Here is a 9,433-nt window from a genome sequence, read left to right on the forward strand (position 1 = left end):
ATGATATTTCTGCCACTATATACAAATGCACTATTATTGTTGTCTTATCATTCTTTATTTTTCTGTTATGTTCAGAGATTTTAAATATTTATTTCCCCTCTAATTATTTTCAATCATCACGTTACATTTTGGTAATTTTCCCTCCAAATAAAATTTAGCCAGAGCTGCGCAACATATAAATAAATAAGGGTGCACATGTACCTATATTTAGCACCCCTATTTGATAGAGCGGCATAACAGTATTTAGTCACATGGTTGCTTTTGCTTTTATGGAAAAAAAAAAAAAACTTGTTTCGGTTCTTATTTAACTTTAATTGAACAAAGGGAGCCGTTTACATTGCGTTACCAAGGCAACTACTGATGGGTTTTGTGTAATGTTTAAAGAGCTTTGTCGCAGCACGACAGTGGAAAATGAAACCGTATCCATGCTGTCTGGCCCGGTTTGGCACGGAATGGAACAGTTCTGTTTAAAGAACTATTCAGCACGATAGTGGAAAAGCGGCTATACATTTGACTGCAGTTTGTGTGTAAAATGAACACTAGGGGGCAGCATGATGACAAAACACAGTAATGTTTTTTCACAGTAATGATATTTACAGGGAAGTTTATGCAGTTCTTTGCACGCCAAATAAATATTACCAAACAACTTAATGGTGTTTATGATTTGTAATTAGATATTTTTGCCAGGTCAAAGTGCATTTTAATCTTACGTCCGCTTTTGAAAACACTTTTGGTTGAATTTAGGTCAGTGGTTCGCAAGGTGCTGTTGTTATAGTTACACTGACCTGTTATAGGACATTCCCGCTTTTTTGACAAAAAATATGCATTTAACATTAATGCTCATCAGTAACTTACAAAGGGCGAGGCAGTGGCGCAGTAGGTAGTGCTGTCGCCTCACAGCAAGAAGGTCGCTGGTTCGAACCTCGGCTCAGTTGGCGTTTCTGTGTGGAGTTTGCATGTTCTCCCTGCGTTCGCATAGGCTTCCTCCGGGTGCTCCGGGTTCCCCCACAGTCCAAAGACATGCGGTACAGGTGAATTTGGCAGGCTAAATTGTCCATAGTGTATGAGTGTGTGTGTGTGAGTGTGTGTGGATGTTTTCCAGAGATGGGTTGCGGCTGGAAGGGCATCCACTGCGTAAAAAACTTGCAGGATAAGTTGGCGGTTCATTCCGCTGTGGCGACCCCGGATTAATGAAGGGAATAAGCTGACAAGAAAATAAATGAATAAATGAATAACTTACAAACTCACCAATAACTTTTTGTAATGTATGTCCCTGTAAGAAAACATCATAAATAATGGGAGATCCGTCTAACTGGCTCAGATCAGACCCACCTACGTATGACCAATGGATAAAATAAAAATTAGAGAAATTGGTGAAATGGAACGAATAACTTATTGCCTTAGACTCCAGATGAATATATTTGAAGTAAAATGGAATCCAATTCTAACAATTATACATGTGTAACTTTAAACGTGCAACATAGATTTAATGAACAGCTAAATTACATAGACGACAAGTATACGAGACATCTCCCAATTCCCCCCACACCCCCCTTTTTTTTCTTTTATTTTCTTATTATTTTTATTTAATTATTTATTGTAACATATTTTATATATAAATTCAACACAACATATATTATTTTAAAATAAAACTGTGCAAATGTCCCTTTTTTTTCCTCCCCAATCTTTTAAGTATCTATATGTATCCTTACTATTTCTGATGCATCTTGATTTTGTGTTATGTTCTAATAAAAAAATGTAAAATAATTTTAAAAATTATATATAATGGGAAATCTGGCAACCACAATAATCAGGCTCCCTTTGATCAAATTAGGCATGGGCCGGGGTATAGGTTTCGGATGGTATGATAACCTTGGATAAAAATATCACGCTTCACGGTATTGTGATTACTGCTATGAAATATGTTCTTTTTGAATGTCCGGGTCAAATAAAACTACTTTTTCCCCCAATTAAAAACAATATGTTTTATTTTAGAAAACATTTATAATATTTTGGAACTGTAAACATGTCAGGTAAAATAATTGTAATAAATCATTGGCTTCATGCTCTCTTCATTAGTTTCAGAAACACAAATTTCTTTACAACACATAAAAAAACTTACATATACCTTAAGAACAGTATAACAAACATTTTTAGCGGTTTTAAAACCATGACTTTTCCAAATTGCTGTAAACCTTGAAACCAGTTATCGTCCCATGCCTAAATCAAACCCTTGGGAACAAGTGTGGTCAAAACCAAAGTTCACAGGACTGTGTTCTCTGGATTTCTCTCAAGCGGTGGACTTCTACATTCAGATTGCTTGCCGCTGAACCATAACATATGTTATTACCATAAAGTTGACTTTATTTCAACTCTCCTTGGCGCAAACACACCAGCGAAGATGTGCCGCTTCGCTCCTCGCTGCCGGCTCCAATTGAAAATGAATGACTTCCAGCTACTGTGACGCTCTCGCCGCTTTCGGTGTGAATGCACAGTAAGTGACACATTTCAGATTTGAGAAAACGTATAGACATCGCCCTCTAGTGATTTTCTCATCTAAAACATGCAATGAAATGTACCTGAATCAACGTACTTTATGCTTCACAAAATGTAGGCTGAGGCACATATTTCCAATGAGCCTGGGCTGGAAAATGCACAATCATGTTACATATATGACAAATTGAAATTTGAACTAAAATTTAAAGTGTCCTGATTTCCATGACCGTGGGAAAAACATGTATAGTGAATCCATGGCGAGCTTTCCTAAGGCTAAGAAAAGGAGTGTCCTCTGTCAACAGCACACAAACAACGCTCATGACTCACAAATCCATAGAGAAGAGGGCATTAAAACTCCATCACAAAACTGATGATGAGCGGTTTCAGTCTCAATATGATCCTAATTAAAGCACCATGAGCCACTATGAAATGTTTAAACATTACTATAATTAATAAAACAGATAAAATTGTCATGCAACAGGCCGACTGTAACAGACCTAAAATGGTGTGTTATATACAAAAATATTTATTTCCTTTTTAATATTTCTGTCAAAATTGCCTGGACTTGAGAATAACCTGTAAACTAAAGTATATCAGTACCCTAAAAAAATAATTATACAAGCTTTTTTTTATTTTATTGAGACATAATTATTGATTTTATATTAGGGCACTTTTATTCAATTCAGAACCATCTCAAAAATAGGTCTAATTGACTAGTTATACAAAAATCACAAAAAAATGTAATTGACGGAAAGGAAGCACTTCAACACTGTTTATTTATTATCCTCTATATATGATCAATAAAGCAAAATAGCTTGTCGACACACTTTAAATTACCGTGAACAAGTATTTTCTTTTTAAAAAGATATTATCCAAAGACTTTGATTGCAACAAACATGTGTCCAATTATTGCCCAGATATTTTTATTATCATTAAACCCATGGCCCAGTGGGCTAACACTCTTATCATTACAATGGTGTGTGTTTTCATTTCTAGCACACACATTGGAAAAACGACATTAAGCACTAACATTTGTACCAGTAATTAATATTTATAAGCAATACAAATTTGTCTCAAAGTTGACCTCGAATTTTCTCTTCATACAATCAAAAGCCATTAGACTGAAATTACTCAAGTTTTAATCATCATGAAGCAATCGTTTACTAATCACTTAATCATTCACTAATCACATTTACAAAACAACTTATTACATGCGTCTAAAGCAGCGGTTCCCAAACTGGGTGCATGCACCCCTAGGGGTGCACAATAGAATGCTTGTGATGGCGGAAAATGTTATCTTTTATTATTTCTATGCATTTATCTCGGGTAAACTTCACATGTCATATTTTTGAGAGAAAATAAATTTACTGAGAAAGAGAGAAAAAAAAAATCACATTACAAATTGTAATTTACAACCTTTGCATACTCATCTTGCGATTTCACATCTGCACCACAATAACCCCGCCCTTTTCCATTAGGCGCTAAGTGATCATACATTCGTAATGTTTTTTTCCGCTTAGTGTATTCACCAAAATGGACACCTGGTTAAAAACTGCCATTTTAAAGAAGCCAAGTGACAGTAGGGATGAACCATCTACATCAGCCTCTTCTGTGGAGATGTGCAGCGCCCTTGAATATACGGACTAGGTAAAGAGGCCAAACAGAGAAATCCAGAGGAGATGTACTGATGAAGAGAATTAGGCCTATGATAGACAGTGAGAAAATGTCAAGTAAAAAAACTTAAATATAGCGACAGTTCCATTGGTTTTGGGTTTACATGGATTGGAGATGCAGAAAAATCCAAATCTGCAATGTGTAGTCTATGGTGAAGTTTTAGCTAATAGCAGTCTTAAGCCCTCACATAGGGTCCGGCACTTACAAACAAGTCACAGCCACATACAAGACAGGCCTGAACGTTTTTTTCAAGGAATATTGGAGGTACTGCAGAAGAAGAAAAAAGGAGGCACAAAGGAGCAGTGGCTTTCATCCGAAAGGTTGCACCATCGGTTTCCTGGGTACACTGCAGCATCCACCAAGAAGCGCTAGCGGTGAAAAACATGCCAGATGAACTTTTGTCTGTACTTAATGACGCTGTGAAAATTGTCAACTTCATTAAAGCTCGTCCATTAAATTCACGTATTTTATTATTTTTATTTAGTTAATGTATTTGAAAATGTGGAGTTTAATCGGGTAAGGGAAGCTTGACAGGTGTCAAATATTAGAAAGGGGTGCACACAGCAAAACGTTTGAGAACCACTGGTCCAAAGTATTTAAATCGATGAATGAAGGTTACTTTTTACGTCACAAAACAAAGGTTTGTGCCCTCCTGCAATGTTTATATTCATTCATAGGCCTCTCACGATATCTATTTTTGTAGTACGATTTAAAATATATTGTGATAAATTATATTGTGATAAATGATATTATTGTCATTTTAAGACAATTTTATGCCACTCATTATATAATGCCAAAATGACAACATAATATCATCGCTCTTCCAAAGAACACGTAATATTTTATCCTTAAGAATATTTTAATTTAATTATAGTCATTATAACAATTCAATAATGAGGTTTTGGAATCAGAATGTGAAAACGAATATCCTAAACAAATGAATTACAATAAATGTTAACAAAAAAGTAACAGAGGCTGCGATATCTGCTGCCAGATCTATTTTCAGTTGTCAGACACCCACATGAACATATACTATAGTAATAGTAAATATTATAGTGATTTTTAACCACACTGACACCTCCAATAGAGATAGAGATGCTGCACAATCAGCTAAAATGTTGCTAAAAAAATTTATGTATGGGCGATGTATATTGCAGCACCAAAAATGATTGAGGTCATGTCCATGTGTTGTGCGATAAGTGCATATCTTGATAACTGTGACAGGCCTATTCTTGCAAATAGCTTCCAAGTGATGTTTTACAGGAGTGAACATTGTCCAAGTATTTTTTATTATATTTTTTCTTCTGGAGAAAGCCATTTTTCTTTTAGTTTGTCTGGAATATTAATAAAAGTGTAGCTGCTAAGGTCAATAATATTAGCTCTGATTGGCTGCAGAACAAACCACTGCTGTCCAATGACTTATCCGAGCATGTTGGGCATATTCATTCATTTTCTTGTCAGCTTAGTCCCTTTATTAATCCGGGGTCGCCACATTGGAATGAACCGCCAACTTATCCAGCACTTTTTTATGCAGCGGATGCCCTTCCAGCCATAACCCATCGCTGGGAAATATCCACACACACACTCAAACACTACAGACAATTTAGCCTACCCAATTCACCTGTACCGCATGTCTTTGGACTGTGGGGGAAACCAACACGAACGCAGGGAGAACATGTAAACTCCACACATAAACGCCATGTTGGGCACATTAGCACCACAAATTTACTTAGTTAAGCCTTTTAATTGCACTTTGAACTAAATACTAGTATTGTGCAAAATAAGTAGTAAAATTGTGTACTGCCATCATGGAAAAGATCAAATAAATGATTTCTTAGAACTATTGTTTTAAAAATGTGTTAAAAACAAAAAATCTTCCCACCGTTGAATAACACTCATGCAAATGAAAGTTCACAAAAAGAAAACCAGACTTTATAATGCTTAAAAAAAGATATTATAACGTTTATAAATGTAATTTCTACGTCTAAAAATAGAAAAGGAGTTAAAACAAATAACTTATGTTCCACCTATAACAATTTTTTATATAAAATGCTTATATAAATGTATATTTCTGGTGTTAAGTGCATTTTATTTTTACAGAAATTAAAAATGTAAAAATGTACAATACATTTATATGTTAATTTATGAGCATGCACCCTCTCTTTCTTTCATTTATCTATTTCTTTCTTTTATTTTATTTCTTCTCTTGTTTAATCATTGTTGTTAGCACATGTGAAACACTTTTGGTGAATAATGAAACTGCATGTTTGTTCTTGTTAATAAAGTATTTTTAAAAGCTGTATAGTCCAAAAAAACATATAATTTATATGTAAATCATGTCATAATCAGTGTAATGATGCTTCCAACAGCCATCCATAAGGTTACATCCCAAGAATAATGAATCTCAATGAATCAGAAATCCAACAATTTACACTTCATAATATATGTGTATGTTAATTGATGAGTTTGAACCCTCTCTTTATTTTTGATTTATTTATTTCATTTCTTCTCGTTTAATCATTGTTGTTAAAGCATGTGAAATACTTTTAATTAAACTATATATGCTTGTTTTTGTTATTAAAGCATAAACACTATATAGTTTAAAAAACATATTAGATGTAAATGTCATGTCAGATGTCAAAATTACTCATGTCATGATCACTGTAACATTAATGATGCTTCCAACTGCCATCCATAGTTACATCCCCAAAAAAATCTCACAATATATACTTTATAATATATTTGTATGTTAATTGAGGAGTATGTACTCTCTCTTAATTTTTTTATTTTATCTATTTTTCTCTTTTCTTGTTGTTAAACCTTGGTGTTAAAGCATGTGAAATACTGTTGCTGTATAATGAAACTGTACAATGCTTGGTATTGCTAATAAAGCACACAAAAGCCATCAAAACACATATAAATTACACGAAAATCATGTTATATGTCAACGTTACTCATGTCATGATCAGTGTAATGATGCTCCCAACTGTCATCCATAACGTTACATGGCCAAAAATTTATCTTAATGAATCGGATATCCCACAATGTTTTTAACATTATATTTGTATGTTAATAGATGAGTATGTACCTGTTCTTCTTTTTTTTATATTTCATTTCTTCTCTTATTTAATCCTCGTTGTTGAAGCATGTGAAACTGTACAATGCTTGTCCTTGTTAATAAAGTATTTTTAAAAAGCTGTATAGTCCAAAAAAACATAAAAAATACATGAAAAATCATGTTATATCTCGACGTCACTCATGTCATGATCAGTGTATACATTATAACGATGTTACCAACTGAAATCCATAACGTTACATGCACACACAAAAAAATTATCTTAATGAATCAGAAATCCCACAATATACACTTTATAATATATTTGTAGGTAATGCATGAATATGTACTCTCTTATTCTTTTTTAATTAATTCATGTTATTTTATTTAATCTTTTGTTTAATTCCTGCTGTTATAGCATGTGAAACACTCTTAATGAAACTATACATGCTTGTTCTTGTTGTCAAAGCATAAAACACTGTATAGCTCCAAAAAAAAGCTCATATAATTTACATGAAAAATCACATTAGATGTAAACGTCACGATCATTGTAATTTGTAACGTTAATGATGCTTCCTACTGTCATCCATAACGTTACCTCGCTAAAAATAATTCAGAAATCCCACAATACACATTTTATAATATGTTTGTATGTTAACTGATGAGTTTGTACCCTCTCTTCCTTTTTTATTTTATTTTTTCTCTTGTTTAATCCCTGTCGTTAAAGCATGTGAAATACGTTTTATCAAACTATACATGCTTGTTCTTGTTAATAAAGCATAAAAACTGTATACCTCAAAAAAGCTACACAAATAATCATGTCACATGTCAACATTACTCATGTCATGATCATTGTAACATTAATGATGCTTCCAACTGCCATCCATAACGTTACACCCCCCCCCACCCACCCCCAAAAAATATCTCAAATAATCAGAAATCCCACAATATACACTTTATAATATATTTGTATCTTAATAGATGAGTATCTACTCTCTCTTCCTTTTTTGTTAATTTTATTGTCTTTATTCTCATGTTTAATGCTTGTTGTTAACGCATGGGAAATACTTTTTTTAATGAAACTCTACATACTTGTTCTTGTTAATAAAGTCTTTTTTTTAAAGTTGCATTGTCAAAAAGCTCATATAAATTACATGACAAATCATGTTATATCTCAGCGTTCCTCATGTCATGATCAGCTTCCAACTACCATCCATAACGCTACATCCCCATAAGTGAATCTCAATGAACCAGATATCCCACAACATGAGGAGATGATCCCATCAGGACACGCCAAAAATCCAACCACACGTCTACAAAAGTTTCCAGTCTACATTTGATCACTTTATAACCCAAATCCACTCGGAAAACAGCGCTGATATCAATATCAGAGAAGCGGACAAGCCTCGGCATATTCCCGTTTAACCTGAGATCCCGAATAACGAAATAAACACCGCGAAACAAATTATAAACTTCACTTACGAGCCTCTGAAGGTGTTTCGGGAAGTTTTGAACAGTCGGTTAACATCCACAGACAGCAGTGAAGATAAAAACAGCACTTTACCTGATTTATGTCATTAATTCTCCGCCTGGGAAAAGTTTGAGGACGCCGCTTCTCTCTCACGGACAGTCGGTGTGCTGATGATGATGCGCGCGCAGCTCCTCCTCCTCCCTCTGACGTCATCGCGTCGTCTGCGCCAAAGTATGTTTACTATCAAGGTTGTTATAAATTTAATTTATTTTCTTTGTAAATTCCATATCCACAAATGCAAATTTACTAATACTAAACCATATTTTCCTGTGTTTTTGCAAGAATTTAGTCATTATATACAATTAATTTCATTATCTAAAAATAAGAAAGCAAACAGAACTATTTCATTTTGTAATGACTTTAATTTATGTACTGTTCTTGATTCTTAAATGTCTTACCCTCAAAAAAAAAAAAAAAAAAAAAAAAAAAAAAAAAAAAAAGTTTACTATCAAGGGGCTTTTCGAGCACTAGTGAGGCATCTTGATTTACTGTTGAGTGAGACAGCGTTTTTTACAAAACTGGAGCTGTGTAGATTCTGAACAGGAGAATATGTGTCGTACTACCCCGTTTACTACCTTTTTAGTCACAGAAAATAGTTAATTACTATTTATAGGGGCTTTTGAGTAGCCTACTAGTGAGGCATCTTGATTTACTCTTGAAGTAAAATAGTATCAATT

General features: G+C 33.9%; 1 protein-coding gene and 1 long non-coding RNA gene across 7 annotated transcripts in view; both read right to left on the reverse strand.

Annotated features, from left to right (window-relative positions):
- LOC147835440 (uncharacterized) overlaps positions 1-1,545 on the reverse strand; it is a 456,431-nt gene extending 454,886 nt beyond the window's left edge. The window contains exon 1 of the long non-coding RNA XR_015500105.1: positions 509-1,545. This is a non-coding gene — a long non-coding RNA (uncharacterized LOC147835440). The remainder of the gene's footprint in view (positions 1-508) is intronic.
- The window catches only part of tanc1b (tetratricopeptide repeat, ankyrin repeat and coiled-coil containing 1b), a 326,871-nt gene extending 318,006 nt beyond the window's left edge, over positions 1-8,865 (reverse strand). For all 6 annotated transcript variants that reach the window (XR_015499911.1, XR_015499912.1, XR_015499913.1 and 3 more), the window contains exon 1: positions 8,790-8,865. The gene's annotated coding sequence lies outside the window, so the exon portion shown is untranslated. The remainder of the gene's footprint in view (positions 1-8,789) is intronic.
- Positions 8,866-9,433: the final 568 nt, after the last annotated feature.

This window comes from Danio rerio, chromosome 9, assembly GCF_052040795.2.
Source record: "Danio rerio strain M-AB ecotype USA chromosome 9, GRCz13ab, whole genome shotgun sequence".
Lineage (NCBI taxonomy): Eukaryota > Metazoa > Chordata > Actinopteri > Cypriniformes > Danionidae > Danio > Danio rerio.